The sequence below is a fragment of the Haemorhous mexicanus genome, chromosome 12 (assembly GCF_027477595.1).
Source record: "Haemorhous mexicanus isolate bHaeMex1 chromosome 12, bHaeMex1.pri, whole genome shotgun sequence".
In the NCBI taxonomy this organism is placed as follows: Eukaryota; Metazoa; Chordata; class Aves; order Passeriformes; family Fringillidae; genus Haemorhous; species Haemorhous mexicanus.
In genome coordinates, this window is record NC_082352.1 from 22,535,466 (window position 1) to 22,552,888 (window position 17,423).

Sequence of the window (17,423 nt, forward strand, 5' to 3'; positions counted from 1 at the left end):
GTATTTAAAACCTGCATTTGTGAGATGGACTAACCCTAACCCTAGCATTGCCTTTGTCTGAGGTATGCTCAGAACCGCTCAGTGGGGACAATGTGCTTGGGGTAATCTGTTGCTTGCTGAAATGTGTTCCTGCTCTGAGTTAGGTGTGCAAGATACAGGACACAAAACATCAGTTCTCCTCAGAATGTGACCAAGCTGGTCTGTGTGGCCTTTGAAATGTGCACTTCATGCTGCTGCAGATGAGTCTGGCATGGCAGCATAAAGGAGAGTTTTGGCTTTCAGAGGCAAACTGTCCCCCCACAGCCCTGGGGCAGCTCTGCCCTACATTACTACCACCCTGGAGCAGCTGCTCTCTAAGCCTGAACGGCTCATTCTCCATTTACAAAGTTCTGGCTCCAGCCATGGACAACAAACAGGCTCTGCACATGTGTGTGGTTAGGGAAGATGTGCTTGGGAAGCTTGCTGTAGCTCAGATGTGACCCCCTGAATGCCTGAGAGGACAGTCAGTTCCCTTGGTGCTGACTGAAATCACTGGGCTCACACAGAGCTGTGTGTCACAGTTTGTCATTACCTTTCTCCTGGGGTTTCCTGGCCTGAGTGATGCACGTTAGCTGCCTGACTAATGCTTGGCACCATACAGAGATCTGCAAAATGCTCACAAGGGAACAGCGAGCACACCCTCAAATATCTCCTCTTTATGATTCGGCTGTGAGTCTGATGCTTGCTTGGGCACACAGGTATTCAATCCATACTCATACTGGAATTCCTCACCTCCATCCTGCAGGTCATAATGCTGGCTGCTGGGAACATGCCAATAAAATGTGCTGATAATTCTCATCCTGCAGCATTCTCTCTGAGCAGTCTGTCTCTTTCGTGTTCTCCATGTCCTCACAAAGAAGGTAAGGGGTTGGGGAACTGCTGACTTTGCAGCAGTTCTGGGAGGTGCCAGCCAGGCCTTGGGTGGGATGGGACTGGGAGGAGAGAGTACAAAGGACGTGTTAGTAACATGTCCATCCTGGTCCCAAAGTAGGGTGGGCTCCTGCATCCACACCAGGGAGAGCCACAGCTGTGTCCAAAGTGGCTCTAGGAATGAGGTTGGCTAAGGTGTCAACATTAGAAATGGATGGCAATGTTGAACTGGCCCTGTGACAGACAAGGGAGAAGGAACTTCAAGTTCTAGCAGCACAAAAACCCACAAAATACCTAGGTGGAAGGGAGGGAGTTGGTCATGAAGAGGGAGATCAGGAGGTGTGAGTGTGGGAGGGTGCCTGGAGATGAGGGAAAACACTGAAGGAGCAAAAGACCACAGGGTAAACAGTAACCTGAAATGTGTGTCAAAAGTGGGGTCAATGAGCTGTGCCTGATGGCCCTGAGGGGCTGAGCTGAAAGGAGATGGGCACAGCACCATCACTGCAACAGCACTGATGGGGGCAGGCCATGAGCTGGGCTGTGTGTCCTGCAGAGAGCTCACCTGTGCCATGGAGGCCACTGGTAAGCCCCAGTGTGCTCCGTGACTTTAGGAGTGCAGGGAAGGAGAGCGAGAGAATAATATTCGGTAAAATCACTGGGGTATAGAAACCTATTTGAGGGGGCAAAACATTGTGATGTGCTGGTGTGGGGAGAGGTGAGAGCCGGGCTGGAGGAAGGGAGAATAGGGAGGAAGGAACGGTGAAGCTCAGTGGCTACTGTCCTGGTTTGGGATCGTGCTTAGGGATCCTTGCAGGGCTCAGTCAGTGCTGGAGCTTGTGCTGACAGCAGCAGCTCTAGCAGCACAGAAACAGCAAAATTTGGTCATGATGCTCTCTGGGAGGTACCACACTTTCCTGTAGAAACCCCTGAAGCTAACAGGCTCTGGGCTCGAGAGAGAGAAACCACTCAAGCAATCCATCTGGAACTAATGGGGCTTATGCCTTTGATAGGGCTGGGTTTTTCATACACCTTCTGTAGCCTCTGAGTCTGCTGAGACCTGAACCTTGCTATAATCATTTCCGCACAGGACAACAAAGGTTGCTATTTAACCCAAAATTTAGTCTGATATACCCTCCCTGACAAATAAGCTTGAATAATTACTGCAAATTATTTAAAAAAAAAAAATCTGTCTTAATTACATCTCAGAGGATGAAAATTTCCCACCTTGTCTGAGTGCAGAAAGAGCAGCTGGCAAATGGAGGTTTCTCTCTGTCTGCTAAATGGAATCTGTTTTCACCAACCCCAGACAGTTCTTAGCCTGCTTATTCTTCTGTTAATTAGCGCTGGCACCTCACAAGGACTTACCTGAGTCAGGAAGGAGGCACCAGCCTTGCTCCTTCCCCATCTCTGGGCAGACCCTGGCTGCTGTGTGTCATCTCTGGCTGCTGCCTCGGGAGGGTGGTGCTCCCAGCCTGAGGAATGGGACCAGTGGGGACTGGTAGTTTCAGGTGGGTCTGAGTCCTGATGGCTTGCAGAGAGACTGAATTCCAAACACTCATGAATGCCTGAACCCTTGGGAGTTCCATCCACCTCACCAGGCTTGAAATTGTGGGGACAGCTATTAGGAATCTGCCTGGACGTGACCAAAGCCATTAGTCCACCCTATATTAAAAATCCCCTCTGGGCCTGGGCTTGACTGCACAAAAATATAAAGTAGTCTGGAGAGTCTTTCATCTCCACTACTAACAGAACAGCAATCTCCTCATGATTGCTGTGACAGATGTCTGTTGGAAAATGAAACCTGTCTGTTTCATGCAGGAAAAAATGCCTATTGCTACCATCAGCTGCTGTTTCCCCCAGTGCTGCCAACAGAAAGGTATTGCTGTCCTTGGGGTCTGCCACCACCTATCTGCTCCTCTTGTACAGTCTCTGAAAATCTTAGTTGTTCCTTGCGAACATGCTGTGTCTGTGATGGAGAGAGCTGCTGCTCTCCAAACACAAGTCTGGATGCTCCAGGGGACTGCTGGGGACAGGGAAGTTGGTGCCTGGGGCTGTCTCCTTAGGGAAGGGGAGGGGAGGCAAGGGCTTTGCTGGGAGGGGACCTTAATCTGAATCACAAACTTTAATTTTCTTGTAAATGGAAGATTAGCTGCATTAAAAAGCTAAAGAGGGAAGTGCCTTGAACACTCTGAAAATTCCTGAACTTCCAATTAGTAGATCTGTGTTTAGAATAACATGAAAAATTTAATTTCTCCAAGCACTGAATCATGTGCATTCCCATTAGTGCTTGGCTGTCTGCAGTCACACAGCCCCATCTGACTCCATCCCTCCTGTGCTGGCTCTGGGGTCATGGTGCAGCAAGAACCTTCATGAGTTCTGTAGCATCTCAGCTGTGGAGATTCATCACTGGCCTGGTGATTTTATAAAACATTTGTGTTCTCCATACTTTATTAGTCCCTGACAGACTCAATGTTTATAACATACTTCTCAGCAAGCTGTTTGCAACTCATTGCCCTGCTTGCTTTATAGTCCATAAATATTTAATTCTTTAATAAACTGCTTATATGTAATATCAAATGACTGATGTACTTCTCTCCCCTCTTCAGCAGTGCTACTATTTGCAAAACAATTCTTTTGGTGTTTTGAATAGCAATATATTCTATACATGCTTGAATTTCCTTTTCCTAACTAGCAATTTCTTCAGGGTATTTGGTGAATTGACAAACAACACAATGGCTCCTACAGTGCTCTGGGAGCTGCCCTTTCCTAAAGTCTCCATGGGGAGACTTCCAAATGGTCAATTGACCATTCCAAATGGCTGCAATCTGAGTGTCTTGGACCCTGGGGGTGATATTTCTGGTAGCATTTCCCACCTGTGCATGTCAGGAAGTGTCAGGAACCACTTGAGCACGTTGGGCACTGTGCAGAGCGCGGTGTCCTGGGTCAGCATCACACTCTCCCTGTGCTGCACCCCCACTCCTGCCTCACCCACTGTGCTCCATGCTCATTTTCCCAGCACGGAGCACAGTCTCCTTCCTGCTCCTCTTTGGTAGCACTTGTGGAAAGAGTGACTCTGATTGGGTTTGGTCCTACACTTCATCCCATCTTCCCTGGGGCTTTCTCTGCCTGAGGAGCAGGCAGCAGGCTGCTGGACTGCCCTGTCCAGTCCCCAGCCTTTGGGCTCCTCTTGGAGTGCCAGATCCTGTCCGACATGCAACGGGAGCAGGAACCTTGAGCACTGCAAGAGAAGTGTCAGCCAAGTGAGGCCATGGCTAGAGCCATGGATCTTCCCTGCAGCCTGCTCCATGTCTGGGTCAAAAACCCCTCTGAGGCTGTCAGCCAGCCATTGTCAGGGTGACGGGCTGCACCTGGCTACACGAGCATCTGTGGACAGAGTGCACAGGCCTGTGGAGCTGGCAGGGAGGGCTGTCCAGCAGCACGGACACCGGAAGGGATGGTGACACTGCACCACCAGGTTTGTGCCTCCCAGCCTGTCTGTGTGTCCTTGTCTTACCCTGCATCTTGGGGCAGGTTTCTTCTCAGGCTTTACCCTTTAGTCTCCTCCCTAAGGCTCCTGGCATGCCAAGGCACCGTTAAGGACTGGGCACCCTGCCCTGCAAACACCAGGTGGGAAGGGTTCAGCTCCTGGAATGATGACAAGGGCGTGGTGGGGACATGGCCTTTCTGCAGAGTTGCTTTCTGTTGGTTTCAGTTGTTCCACATTGCCAGGCTCTGTTTGGTCTGGACACCTTGGTACTGAGCTGCTTTCAGGCTGGAGACCAGAAAGATGGGGCAGAGCCAGGTGGCACCAGGGGCTGGCAGTGCCCAGACCAGCAGTGTCACAGGGCTGGGGGCAGGAAGCATTGGCTGGGTGGTCCATGGGGTGGAACTAGATTTTCATTAAGGACCCTTCCGACCCAAAGCATGCATATGATTCTGTGATCTGCTGAGATCATTCCATCCAAGCTGCTCCGTTCCTCACAGACAGCCTTGGGCTGCTCACTTGGGTCTGGGCTGGTTTAACTGCACATTCCTTCTCACCAGGGTGGCAACAAGCATTCGCTGAGCCCTGAGAGGCTGCGTGGGCATGGGCAGGACATTCACACACAGCTGCTGGGCCAGGCTGCCATTGGGTTATCCTTGATGTCCAGAATTTTTGCAGGTAGTTTGTAGTGGCAAGCCCAGGTTTGGAAGTGCTGCCCAGAGGCCGTCCTGGTGTCCTGGTTTTGATCAGACCTGGCAGCTTGTTGCCTTTTCTCAGTCTCCTGGGCACCCTTGCAGAAGAGGGAGTGCAGAAGGGACACATCTGTTGAGATGTGGAAAGGGAATGGAGAGAGGTGACAGCTGGATGGGTCTGTGGTCAGGAGTCTGAGCAGCATGGGGCAGCAGCTGCTGTCTTGTCTACAGCACCCTCTGCATGTTGGTCCTCAGGCACAGACTGGAGTGTAACCCTCCTGTCTGGGGTCTCAGTGCTCCTTTGAGGCTGGCCTGCCTAAGGCCTCCTGGTTACTCTGTGCCTGGGGGTCACAGCCTCCTTTGAGCTCTCTCACACCCCTGCTGTGGTGTGACAAGGGGCACACTCTTAGAGACAGTGGGGCCATCCTGCTCTGACCCCCAAGGGACTGCTCAGGAGCCTTTCTGGAGCCACAGGTGTGGTCTGTGCATGCCCAGAGCATGGGGCAGAGGAGGATTCTCTCACAGTGGGTCCCATCTGCAGCTTTTTGAGTGGAGAGGAAAACAGTACTCTCTCCCTGGGACCACATCTTTCTGCAGCCTAAGTCCTGCCCACCACCAAGGGTGTGAGGAGGCTGTAGAGCTCTCCAGGATCAGTGCAGGGCAAACATATGAGGCACAGATCCCTGAGCTGATGTCACACAGTTGCTGTTGACTGCTGGCTCACTCTGCCTCTCTTTGTTCACTCCTTGCTGGTGGTAGTGGGTGCAGGTCCCAGTCTAGAAAAGCAGCTGAACAGAGCAGCCAAGGGCTCCTGTTCCCCACACATTTTTGTTCTCATTTCATCCAGGTACCATTCGCTACTCTGAGGAAAATGGGTGGGGGTGGATCTGGCCAGCTCTGGACTCCCTGTCCCCAGCAGGCTTCCCGGGGGCACAGTGGCCAGAGCTGCTCTGCCCCAAGACCCCGTGTCCCACTGACCTGTGGTGGGGACCCAGCAGCCACTGTGCCAGGGCTCTGTCCCTTGGGAAGCGTGCATGCCAGCCTGGCATCAGCCAGCACCTGGATGGCCGGTTGTCACTCCACCGCTGAGCTGTCATCAGGCCCCTCCTTTGCCACTGAGCTGCAGCACTCAAAGCTTCTCCCTCTGGTTCCTTTTCTCCTGTTCCCCTTCCACAGCACACTTCTTGGTGTTTCTGAATAACTAGGAATCACCCAGGCAGCTCCCAGCACTCCAGGTCTCCAGCAGCGAGCACGCCAGGTGCCCTGGCTGAGGATGAGTGATGATAAATAAGCAAATCACAAGGAGGGCTGAACGATTTCCCCAAACGAGCCTGTTTGTCCCAGGCACAGTGCAAAACCCTCTTCTCCTTGGCGATAACCTTTCTGTGTGCTCACATTATGCATGTATTCATGTGACTTCCTCTGCCTCACTGCCACCTCTTGATTTGAATAAAAATAATTTATGTGGACATTCCTTCAGTCAGGATTTCCCCCCCAATAATATTTCGTTGATGCTCTGAACCCAAATGGGGTCGTTATGCTTTTGCATATCATTAGGGCTTTATGAAGAACAACAGCGACATCTGCATGTGCCGCAGTGCCACGGAGATGGGGGGAGATACAGAAAACAAACCCCAAACGAGCTCCAAGCTCATCTGGCTCTGTCTTTCCTCAGTGCCTTTGCCTCTATCACAGACACAAGTAATTGTACAGTGTAATCACATCACGGCTCATCTGAATATTCATAACCGACACAAAGACTTGGAGAAGTGGGGAGGAAAAGGAAGGTAATTTAAGTCTAAAACAGCATTTCATTTGGAAGCAAAGTTCCCCATCCAGCTCATTGTCTTGGTACTGATTCTGTCTGTCCACCTCCTGTACAGAAGCGTGGGCAGCCGCAGCCCCCACTGGGGAGAAAGAAAATAAAGCACAACAACAAACAGCGGCAGGACTGCCCCCAGCCAAAGCATGTTTGAAGAGTCGCCAACGGTGGCTAACCAGCTGCTGGTCTCCAGGAAAGAAATAGTCTATTGAGGGAGCTTTATAAAGACCCCAATTAATATGTTGTGCATGTATAAGATCTACAAAGAGCCCACTGTATTCCTCCCCCCGCAGCCACCACCTTCTCTTCCTGATCAATGCCAGTGGAGAAGGATCTGTGCTACCAAATAATTGATTAATCACTTCAGTGGTGAAAACGCCCCTCTCCAAAATAGAGAAGAAAAACAAACACAAAAAGAGGCAACGGTTTGCTAATTAGCGTGTAAATTACCGCTGGTTCCATCCTGCTTTGTGTCTTTAAAAAGGAAAAGAAAAGGGAAAGCGTAAATATAATCCCCATCTTAATGTATATGCTGTCTTCATTTCTTTTGTATTACTTTGGTATCCTTCACCAGTATGAACACAGCAGTGTGATGTTGAAGCTGTGGCTGGCTCTGCTAGTTCGTTCCCCAAAGAGCTCCTATTTCCATTCCACTGGAGCTTATATTCCTTTAAATGTCTAGCGCAGCATCATTTCCCCCTTTCTAATACATCACTCTGCTGGAATTAGAAGAATCCAAGGTTATATCCAACTTCAAAGGTTTCCAAGTCATCATGATTTTAGTAAAAGTAGAAGACAGATCATGGAACAAGTCCCTGGCTTTTGAAGATAGGCATCACAGGGACCTTGCTCCCTCTGTCTCATTCTCGCTCTCCCACTCTCTCCCCCCAACTTTGTACCTCTCCAGCTCTGAATGTCCCGCGCTAGCGTGGTTTAATGATATGCAAATGAAATATGCATAAAACCATTCTACTGTATGATGATTAAACACTGGAGACATTAGCCGCCGACGCTTCACTGTTTGACTATAATAATCTTCCCCGAGCATCCACTTTGATTGCGGAGTTATGGAAACCCATAGCAGTTGGCAGAGAGGGAGTAAGAGGGAGCGAAGCAAGGAGAGGTGCAGGGATGTATCACCCATCTCTGCATTTATCCCACTCCAGGAGACATTTCCCCTCTTTGTACTGCGTTCCTACTGCTGTCTTTTGTAATCCATCCATGCGGTCTCGCACCAGGGCAATTAACGGGAAAAAAACCCTCTTTTCTCTTAATGTTTCAAAGCTCATTAGCCAAACGATTATTCCTCATTAACAGCGAAAGCTCATTCATTAAAAGAAAAAATATGCCCAAAAGATGCCAGCACTGTTAATCCTGAGCCCTGTAGCTGGGCTGTAGATCCCATGCTAGTATTTTCCATGCAGAAGGGAAGTGCACCAATCCACAAAAAAAAAAAAAGAAAAGAAAAAAAAAAAAACACCAGGCAAAAAGAAAACATTTTTGAGTTTTGTAAAATCCGCAAGAGAGGCAATTAATATTCCCATGGTATGACTTTATTTTTTGTCTCTCCCTTTTGTCTCCAGTGCCCTTCCCTGGCTCAGCGCCCAGTGCCAACAGAACACCTTGCAGGATCCTCAGCAGCGCAGACAACGTAAGTAGCCAGCTGTCCCTTGATGCCCTTGTCCAGAAGCCCCCGCGCCCTCCGGACCCTGTGGAGCGCCCGCACGCCTCCTTCCCTTGCTCGCCCTCCGAGTGCCACCTGGGTTTCACAAGTAGCACCTTCCAAATCTCTCTGTCTTCAAGTTTGTGCATGTCTGTGTGGCATCCCTCCTCCTCCTTCACTCCCATAGTGGATCTCGTGAAGGGCTTCAGATCGGCCCCATTCATCTCCCTGGTGATAGCAGTGAATGTAGATAAATCTCTGCTGCCTGCTTGCTGCTCCAGTATGATTTTTATTTTGTCTTCCGTGTACACCTAGGTCAAAAAGTGGGATGTATACTGACGGTGGGTGAGTGTGTGTGTGTGTGTGTGTGTGTGTGTGTGTGTGTGTGTGTGTGTCTCTTCCTCAGTCCCTGTCGTTCTCTCGCACTGAGGCACACAAACACACATCTCCCTGCGTGTGTTACACGCGTGCACACACATAAATACCCGCACACGGACGCGCGCGTGTGTGCACAGAGCACACACACATCTCCTCACCCCACTGACACAGCTCCTGTGCACCGACCCGAGGCGGTGTGTGCTGTGTGTCTGTGTGTCTGTACGCACTGTTCCGTGTGCGTGTGCATACACTGGCATCTCGCTACACCGTCAAACATTCCCTCTCCTCCCAGCAGAGGCTGTGTGCAGGCTGATCCTGCCCTGTGAGAGCGGTATTCCTTCCTCTCTTCCTTCCCTCTGTTGTTCGGAGACCTTCACGTTCCCTCCTCGGGGTCCCTCCTGAGCTGCAGATTGGCACCTTTCCCCTGAGATTGTCCAAATGGCAAATGGCATCGGCCGGAGTTCGCATTCTTGCAGCTTCTCTGGGCATTTCTCCCTCCATGTCGACTACTCCCTTTTGTTTGTTGTTGACTTGGCTGGGTGTGGTTGGGGTTTTTTAGGCATTAATAGTAAACGAACCTGAATGGCAAAACACGCCAACAGCTTGCGGGGAAAAATAAGCCAAAAAAAAAAAAGCAAGCCCCACGCAAACGCCTTCTGCTGCGACAGATGCCCATGTTGCCCCTGGCATGGAGAGCGGGCACAAGGGGCTTGTTGATGAGGTTTTTTCGATTGCTGTGTTTATTGTTCGCATTTCCCTTTTCCATTTATTTTTAAAGACTCCAAGATGCCGGCCTCGGCTTGGAACGGAGCGGTGTCATGGCGGAGACGACGGCCTTTGTCTCGCAGGGTGTGAAAGCATCCGTTGTGCTGGCTCCACTGCGGCAGAATGATGTCTAAAGGGGGGAAAAGTGCTGGAAGTCCGAGTTGTGCGGCGCTGGCGGGGGAGCCCCATCCCCATGGTGTGCGTCCGAGGAAGGGCTCGCGGCGGAGGAGCCTGGTCTGTAATCCTGGCACTCGTGCCTCCGGTCGCTGCCTGCCGCTTGCTCCTGGGGGTCTGGATAATCTCCCTTGGCTCTACGGCACTGTCTGGCCCGCGCTCAGGGCCCCCGTAACATATACCCGCTGCCGCGATCGCAGGGAGCTGTGGCGTTGCCACTGAATGGATGGCACTGTGCCAACTCCGCTGCCATCCGCCCTTGCAGCTCTTTTCCTCCCTCCTCCCTCTCGCTCTCCCCTCCTCCTCCTCCTCCCGTCGACTTGATGTTAATTAACACACGGGTTAATTGATTTTAAAAGCTGAAGAATTACAGTTAAGTTTTCCCACAGGGTACGGCCGCCAGCCGCCTGGCACGGCGGTGCCTGGCGCGGTGCAGGGGCGGCAGCGCCCGCAGCCGGACCTGCCCCGCCGAGGGATGCACGGCCGGCCCTGCCCGGGGATGCACGGCCGGCCCTGCCCGGGGATGCACGGGCTGCTGGAGCCTGCCGGGGCGGCTGGCACTCCTGCCTCGTCCTTCCGATCGATCACCGCTCTATTTTGCTACGGACACAAGCCCTCCCCTCGGCTCTGCCATGCACCTTTCAAACGGAGCGCGGCTGAAGCTGCGGCAGAGCAGCCGTGCCCCGAGCCCCGTGGCAGCCCACGGGCGGCTCACAGTGCACGGTCCCCGGCCCGAGCACCCCGCGTGGCAGCGAGCAGCGCCAGAGGCCCCCAGCCGCCACCGGCTTGTCCGGCCCGCCGCAGCTCAGCTGCTCTAATCGGCTCCGATGTGTTGCTTGGGGCGAAGCATCAAAACCAAGGGAAAGTTAGTTTGTTGTAATTAGGAGAGAAATAACCCATCTGGGCTTCGGTTTTTCACTCTCCCTTGCCCCAGTGTGCCGCTGGTGAGGGTGACAGAGTGGCAGGAGGAGGCGCAGCAGCGCTGGGAACTTGCTGCTTTCACCTTCCTGTGCTTTCATTTTATTTCATTTTGTTTTTTAAAAGCATGAAGCAAGTGAAGCGACAAGAGGAATCCATTATGCAAATCAGGTCACATTTGCATAATGTCTCATGACTGGAATATGCAAATGAGTTGTATAATTTATGAGTGCCAGTGTCTGTCTAAAAGTGTTTCCCAGAATTTACAAAAACTGCAGCGTGGAGAGGCAGCTGCTGGTTGCCCTGCCAGGAGGGTCCACACTTGCTCTACAAAGTCCGCTTGAGTCTGGGAGTGCAAACGTCTGGGAATGAGAACGGAGCCCCCCTTCCCACCCGGTCCTCTTGCTTTATTTATTTCCCATTACTCCCTCCACCAAGCTCCCACCTGCTCCCCTCGAATTGCTCTGAGGAGGCAAGGCTAGGGCCAGGGCAGCGGGCTGGAGGGACGGGCAGTCCCACAGGTGGCTCAGCCGGGGCTCGCTGGTGTCCCCTGGGGCTGTCACCAGCCGCAGAGCCCGGCGCTGTTCAGGTGAGCGAGCTCACAGGCACGATGTGCGCTGAGGAGCCGCTCGGAGCCCCTCACCACCCACAGTGGGATGGATTCCTGCTGGTTTACTCTGCCAGCTCCAGCCCTGCTCGGATCTGAGCCCCGTGACCTGGGGGACAGCTGCAGGCTCAGCGCAGGGCTGGCACTGCCAGCCGAGGGACCCCGAGTGTCCTGTCCAACGCACAGCGTTCCATGTCAGCACTGGAAAGGCTCTGGAATATCCGGACATTCAGGCAGGTATTAAGACATTTTCTTTTCTTTTCTCCCTCTTCTTTGCATGTCTGGTGATCTGGGGAGCACCAAGAGGGTGCATTTGGGATCCTGCACCTGGGCAAGCCACTGTTGTGAGCTATCTGCACAGGGAGAGGATAAATAATAATGTGCAGGCCCGTGGAAAGCTGTGTGGGTCACAGCCTGCCACTCTGGGCAGCATCTGACGAGAAGCAGCGGGATGGGAGAGCCCAGGGGTCAGGAGAGATCAGCATCAGCCTTCCTCAGCTTTGTGAAGTCCCCAAAAGGGCTTTTGGGCAAGAAAGTGTGAATTGCTGTTCTCAAGAGTCTGAGTTTCAATTGTAAAACCCAAATGTTTGTCTCCCTGGTTCCAAATCATTTTTGGTGTTAGATGCCTCCAAAGTGAAGAATCTCACGTTTTCCATCAGTTTCAAAATACTGTGGCTGTGTGTGTGGTTTGTTTAGTGGATGCAGGTAAAGACTGTGGCAGTGAGAGTCACACTGAGCATCCCCAGGAAAAAGCAGTGAGTTCATAGACTGTGCTTTTACCTGTGGCTGGAGATTTCTGGTGTGGGAATATGAAGAGACCCTCCACATCAGGTACAAGGCAAACCACCATGTAGTCTGTGTGACACATCAGTGAGAGGCAGCAGCACAGCCAGACTCTGAACCATCTTGTGCTTGTTGCTGCTCGGGGTTGGTGCCTGCACCAAGGGGTGACTGTCACCCCAGCACCGAGGGCTGACTGTCCCCATGCTGGTCCTTGCTGGCACAGAAAAGCAGCTGAGTCTGACATGGAGAAGGTGCAAGAGCAGGGAACAACTGGTGTGTCCCCCTGGAGGCAGGGTGCTTTGTGGACAGCAGGAAGGGCTGAGAGCAGTGGGAGGAAGAGGGATGGTGGCCCTGGGGAATTTCCCACAGCTCCATGATCAGTGGATCCATCCTGCAATGTCAGGAGTCAGAGATCTTTTTAACCTCAAGGCAAACCACCCTGTTTCACTTGTCACAAAGGCTCCTGCAGGCTGGAAAGGAGAGACAGATGCCTGCTTCCCTGTTGGGGTCTTCAGTGTAGCACCAGCAGATCCTACACTGGACTGGTGTGGGTCTCCAGATGGGGACCAGGGATGGGCTCGCTGTCAGAGCTGCCCAGCACCAAGGCTGGGCCATGGCTGGGAGGAAGAGCTCTTCCTGTGGGGCAATTTGCAGGTGTCAGGGGGTACTCACTCTTTGTTTGGGGGGAGCCCACTGCTGTGTCTGGAGCTGCCCCACCGTGTCCTGGGCGGTGTGGGGTCTGGTGTCAGTCACACTCCTTGTGCCAAGGGCTGCATGGGGAGCTGGTCCCAGTCCCCATCCTGCTCTGGGCTGTTCAGTGTGCTGGTTCTGGTCCCCAGCTCACACTCTATGCTCCTTTCTGATATTTTTATGAAACACCAAAACACATGAATGTTCTGTTGTGGTTTTGGTGCTGCACAGAGGGCTGGAGAATGTTTAGGGATGAAACAGCTTTTTTGGGGTGGGAGAAGGAAAGGTCATCCAGAATAGGCACCAAAACCTCTATCTGCCATACAAGATTGTCTGGTCTCTGTAGGTCAGTAACAAGGGACAGCTCATGGGGAATCTCTCACACTGCTGCTCCTTCATGGTCTGTGTTTCTTTTGAGGTGGTGGCTTTTGCCAGCTGAGCAGAGCATACCTGACAGATTCCTGTTGCTCTCTTCCAGTGTTCTCCTGTGGTTCCTCACCCGTGGCATTGGAAGAACTTCCTGCAGCTCCACCCTTGGGACTTCCTGGGGCCTTTGTGTGCAGGACTTGCTCTCTGTCCCTCAATGAGATAAACTGTGTGAAACACAGATCCAGGGACTTTGATCTGTGGCTCCTCTGTGCCTGGGGCTCCCCAGCAGAGCACAGTTTAGCCATGTGTCTGTTGGCATTGCCTGTTGTTATCATTTCCAACAAGGGTTCCCATTCAACTTAGAGTCACTCCACTGCCTGCTTCCATTCTTCCAGTACCAATGCTGTTTTGAGCAGTTGGATACAGTTACAGATAGCCCCCCCAAAAACTGCAGTTTCCTTCCAGCCTCTCCTGGGTAAGGCATGCACCATCAGGCAATGCCAGCCTTGGCAATTTTCCACTCCTATCGACTCCAAACAGCTGCTGGTGCCAATGCAATGACCCACATTCTGAGCTGGCAGCTCTTTCCCTCCCTTACTCAGTCTTCCAGAAGAAGGGTGACGTAGAGACAGACTCTAAGCACTGTCTGAGCAGGTCCATGAGGGCACCAGTGTGCCAGCAAAAAGCATCAGCCATTAGCATCACATCACCTGCCTTAGCACACCTGGCAGATGTGCTCAGCATTAGGAACAGCTTGCCTGCATGGGGCTTTTTGCCTGATGGTTATAGTTAAAAACAGTTCTAAGCAGAGCGTGTAAAATCTTTAAATCTTTAACAAATCTCTCATAATTCCCAGCTAAGTAGATTAAAGTTGACTGCAGGCTTTAAAAAGAAGCAAGCTGATCACTTGCAGGACAGAGAAAATAAATGAAATTAAAACCATCACAGGGTAAATGTGCAGCTCCCATGTTCCTGGTGTAGATAAAATTAGGGTGGCAGGATGGCAGGCAGACCACTGGTCCTGGGTTCGATGGAGGCAAAGATTCAGTGAGATGAGGCAATACAGCACAATTCTGTATCAAAAGAATCACTCAAAAGCATCAAAGATGCTGCAGGCAGATTTTATCAGGATGCTGCGCACTTGGGGAACAAAGTGGTGTTGTGTGGACAGCTTCTTCAGCCAAACAGGACAGGCTGCTGAAGTCCCAGGCAGAAGTCAGGATCCTTGTTAAGATTCATGCTGATGTTAAGGTCCCGAGCATCAGAGCAGCCTGTTTGTGGCTCTGGTACTCTCTTCACAGCGGTCACTGCAGCCCATCTGTGTTTGTAAAGATAGCTCTGATTGGAAATTATATGGTTAAATATCTCGGTTCAGTGGAATTCAGCCACTTAGACTTTTCTTCAGTGACTGAAGGAGCAGATTTTGTAGGATTAGGCTCCTATCTGGAGAGATCTGGTGTTTCTCTTCCTTAGAACCATGTGTTCCTTCCTGTGTGTATTCCCGTATAAGGTGGAGGAGCATTGCTGGCTGCAGCTGTCACAGTACAGGTGAAAGCCCTCCAGCAGTGCTGCTGCAGATCATCACTGCAGTCCCTCAGCAGGGCCAGTCACTTCACTGCCAGCTGCTGCTCCCCTGCCTGCCTGCTCACACAGTGCCTGTGGCTCCTGCTCCCCCAGACACTCTGTCACCCTTTCTCGTGTTTTGCCCAGCCTAGTGGTGCCCACTCACTTTGCCAGCTCAGTGATTCTGTTTACTTTGTTTTTGCCACTGTCACTGTGCTGTCCCCAGACCCAGGACTGGGACTTTCTGCTCCAGTACCTGCAGATGTGTGTCTCAAAGGTAACACCATGATGAGCCATGCTAGAAACTGCAGCAGTATCTCCTGCTGCTGTGATCACATACTTGAATGGAAGCACTGGTGTTTGATCCTGAAGATGTGGGATAGCAGCAGGTTTTTGGGGTTTGGTGGTGAGCCAGAGAAACAGGTGATGCAGGACAAATCTTCTGAAGGGACAAAGGCTGCTCAAACTCCTGAGCATATGCCCAGAGAAGGGAGGTCTTGACACTCCCCCACTTTGGCAGGTGGTGTTTGGCTCCTTGAGAGCAGCTGAGATTTGGGAGGGTTTTGCAAGCTGGGTGGGTGGTCACATCCCTTGTCCCTCCCCCATCCTGTGAGATGAGCAGAGCAGACCTGGCACAGGTGACTCAGCCTGGGCCCTCACTGCTCAGAGAGTTTTAATGGCAGAAGGAAGAAGCTGAAGTTTCCAAAGCCCCAGAAAAGGGCTCCTGAAATGGTGACACTTCTGTTCTAATGAAGTTACACTTTGTCTATTCATGGAAGGACATGGCTCTAAACAAGGACAGGAGGGTGCCCTGCCTTAGCCTGACTCTGCCAAAATGACAAGAGGTTCATGTTGTTGCTCTCAGGTGACCACAGAATATTGTACTCAGACACTGTACTGAGGTGACATCTGCTCCCCTTCCTCCCAAACAGACAGCTTCCTCACCCTACAGACTGCCCCAGGGCACAATAAGTAGGTTAATGCTTGCTTTAGGGTTAGCCTGAGGGTGAGGGTTCCCTGCAGGAACAGCAGAGTGAGGTTTCCTCTGTGCCTTTGTGAGTTCATGTGTAGGGATGCCTCCAAGGCAAATGAATTCCTACTGCTCCCATTTCATCACTGTGTGCCTCTTCCTGCTTCTTTGGGATGGTGATGTTCCTTGAGATGACAGAGCTTTGATTTCAGTTCCGCCAGGCTCCTATGCTTTCCTTTGCATGGTTTTTCCATTTGTCATTCATTCTTCCATGTCCTTGCTTCCCAGTCCTCGTTCTGGCCAGGGCAGGGAGTGGGAGCTCCAGCAGCTGCCTTGCCCTGCCTCATGCTTCTGGCTGCCTGTTTCTTCTATGGCCAGATTGGCTCCCAAAAAGGAAAACAAACCAAAACACATCAGTGGTTCTGAATTACAAATATGGGTGTTCAAAATGCATGAAATGAGAAATTTCGGGCGCTTACTGCAAGATGAATCCACCTGTGTTGGACATGAGTGGCATTTCCTATTTATGCTCAGACTCTTGAATATAAAGCTAAAACAGATGTCAAGGCAGCTGTGGACTGAGAAAACAGCATCAGGTTGGAGAAGAGGGAGGTTTTGGTGTGTTCATCATTACAGACTTTGGCTGTGGCAAAGGAAAGATAAAGAGGTGCCTAGAACCAGGTATTCAAAATTAATTTCCTATTTGTATAGTAATGCGTGAAGTCCCTGTGTTTAATTTGCATGTAAATATTGACTTATATTGTTACATAAAAGTAGTATTGACATTTTCCATGGAAAGATTCTCTTTTTGATTGCTTGCCATTTCTTGACCTGCCTTCCCAAACTACAGAACCTGCCATGCTGGTGTGATTCAGCCCAGCCTCAGGTGAGTGCCTGTTCTTTGGTGACCTGCTGTGTGCACAGATCCTGCAATGGAAATGGATCAGTGTGTGGCAAACATGGTGGGTGGTTGTCATGTGAGGGATTCCTCACCCCTCTGTTGTGGAACCTGAAAGTGTTGGTGGATGGCAAGCAGTGGCTTCAGAGCTGCCTTGCTGGGGAGTGGCCTTTAGTGCCAGATGCAGCCACAGGGCTGGAGTGGTGGTTGTGTTACTGGAGGCAGCACACAAGGCAGGCTCCTTGCAGACAGCTCCTTGTCTTCCACAGCCAGAGCCGGAATGTATTTCTTTGTGGAATTGCTGAGCACTCACAGTTTTGCTTGAAACACACAAAGTACTATAAAGTTGTTAAGTGCATCACAAATTAGAACTAGACACCTTGAACCAAGCAAATAAAATTAGAGGACAAGTCCTGTGCTTGAATCTCTCTCTGTCTCTACTTGGCAGTTGGAAAATGCAGATGATGAAACTTTTTTCTTGCCAGGGTGTTGAGATTAGGAACTGCCTTTGGAAAATGAGAGTGATGAATGTCATAGAAATTTCACAAGCAGATTAATAGCAAAGTTCTGTGAGAGATTTGAAAAGTGGGCACTAAATGCAAGTTGGAGCTGGAGCCACACACTGAGCTGTGGTAGGAAGCACTGATCAATGCCTTTTCTGTGCATGTAAGAATTAATAAGTACAGGATAGTGTGAGATGTGCATCAGAGCCCATAGCAAATGCTTATGCAGAAGATC

The 17,423-nt window shown here is 51.2% G+C and overlaps 1 long non-coding RNA gene across 3 annotated transcripts in view; it reads left to right on the forward strand.

The window, feature by feature from the left end:
• The window catches only part of LOC132332912 (uncharacterized), a 58,938-nt gene extending 42,353 nt beyond the window's left edge, over nt 1–16,585 (forward strand). For 2 of the 3 annotated variants that reach the window (XR_009488002.1, XR_009488004.1), the window contains 3 exons: nt 785–899; nt 8,491–8,558; nt 9,727–16,585. This is a non-coding gene — a long non-coding RNA (uncharacterized LOC132332912). The remainder of the gene's footprint in view (nt 1–784; nt 900–8,490; nt 8,559–9,726) is intronic. The other variant, XR_009488003.1, reaches the window with a different exon arrangement.
• The last annotated feature ends 838 nt before the right edge of the window (nt 16,586–17,423 follow it).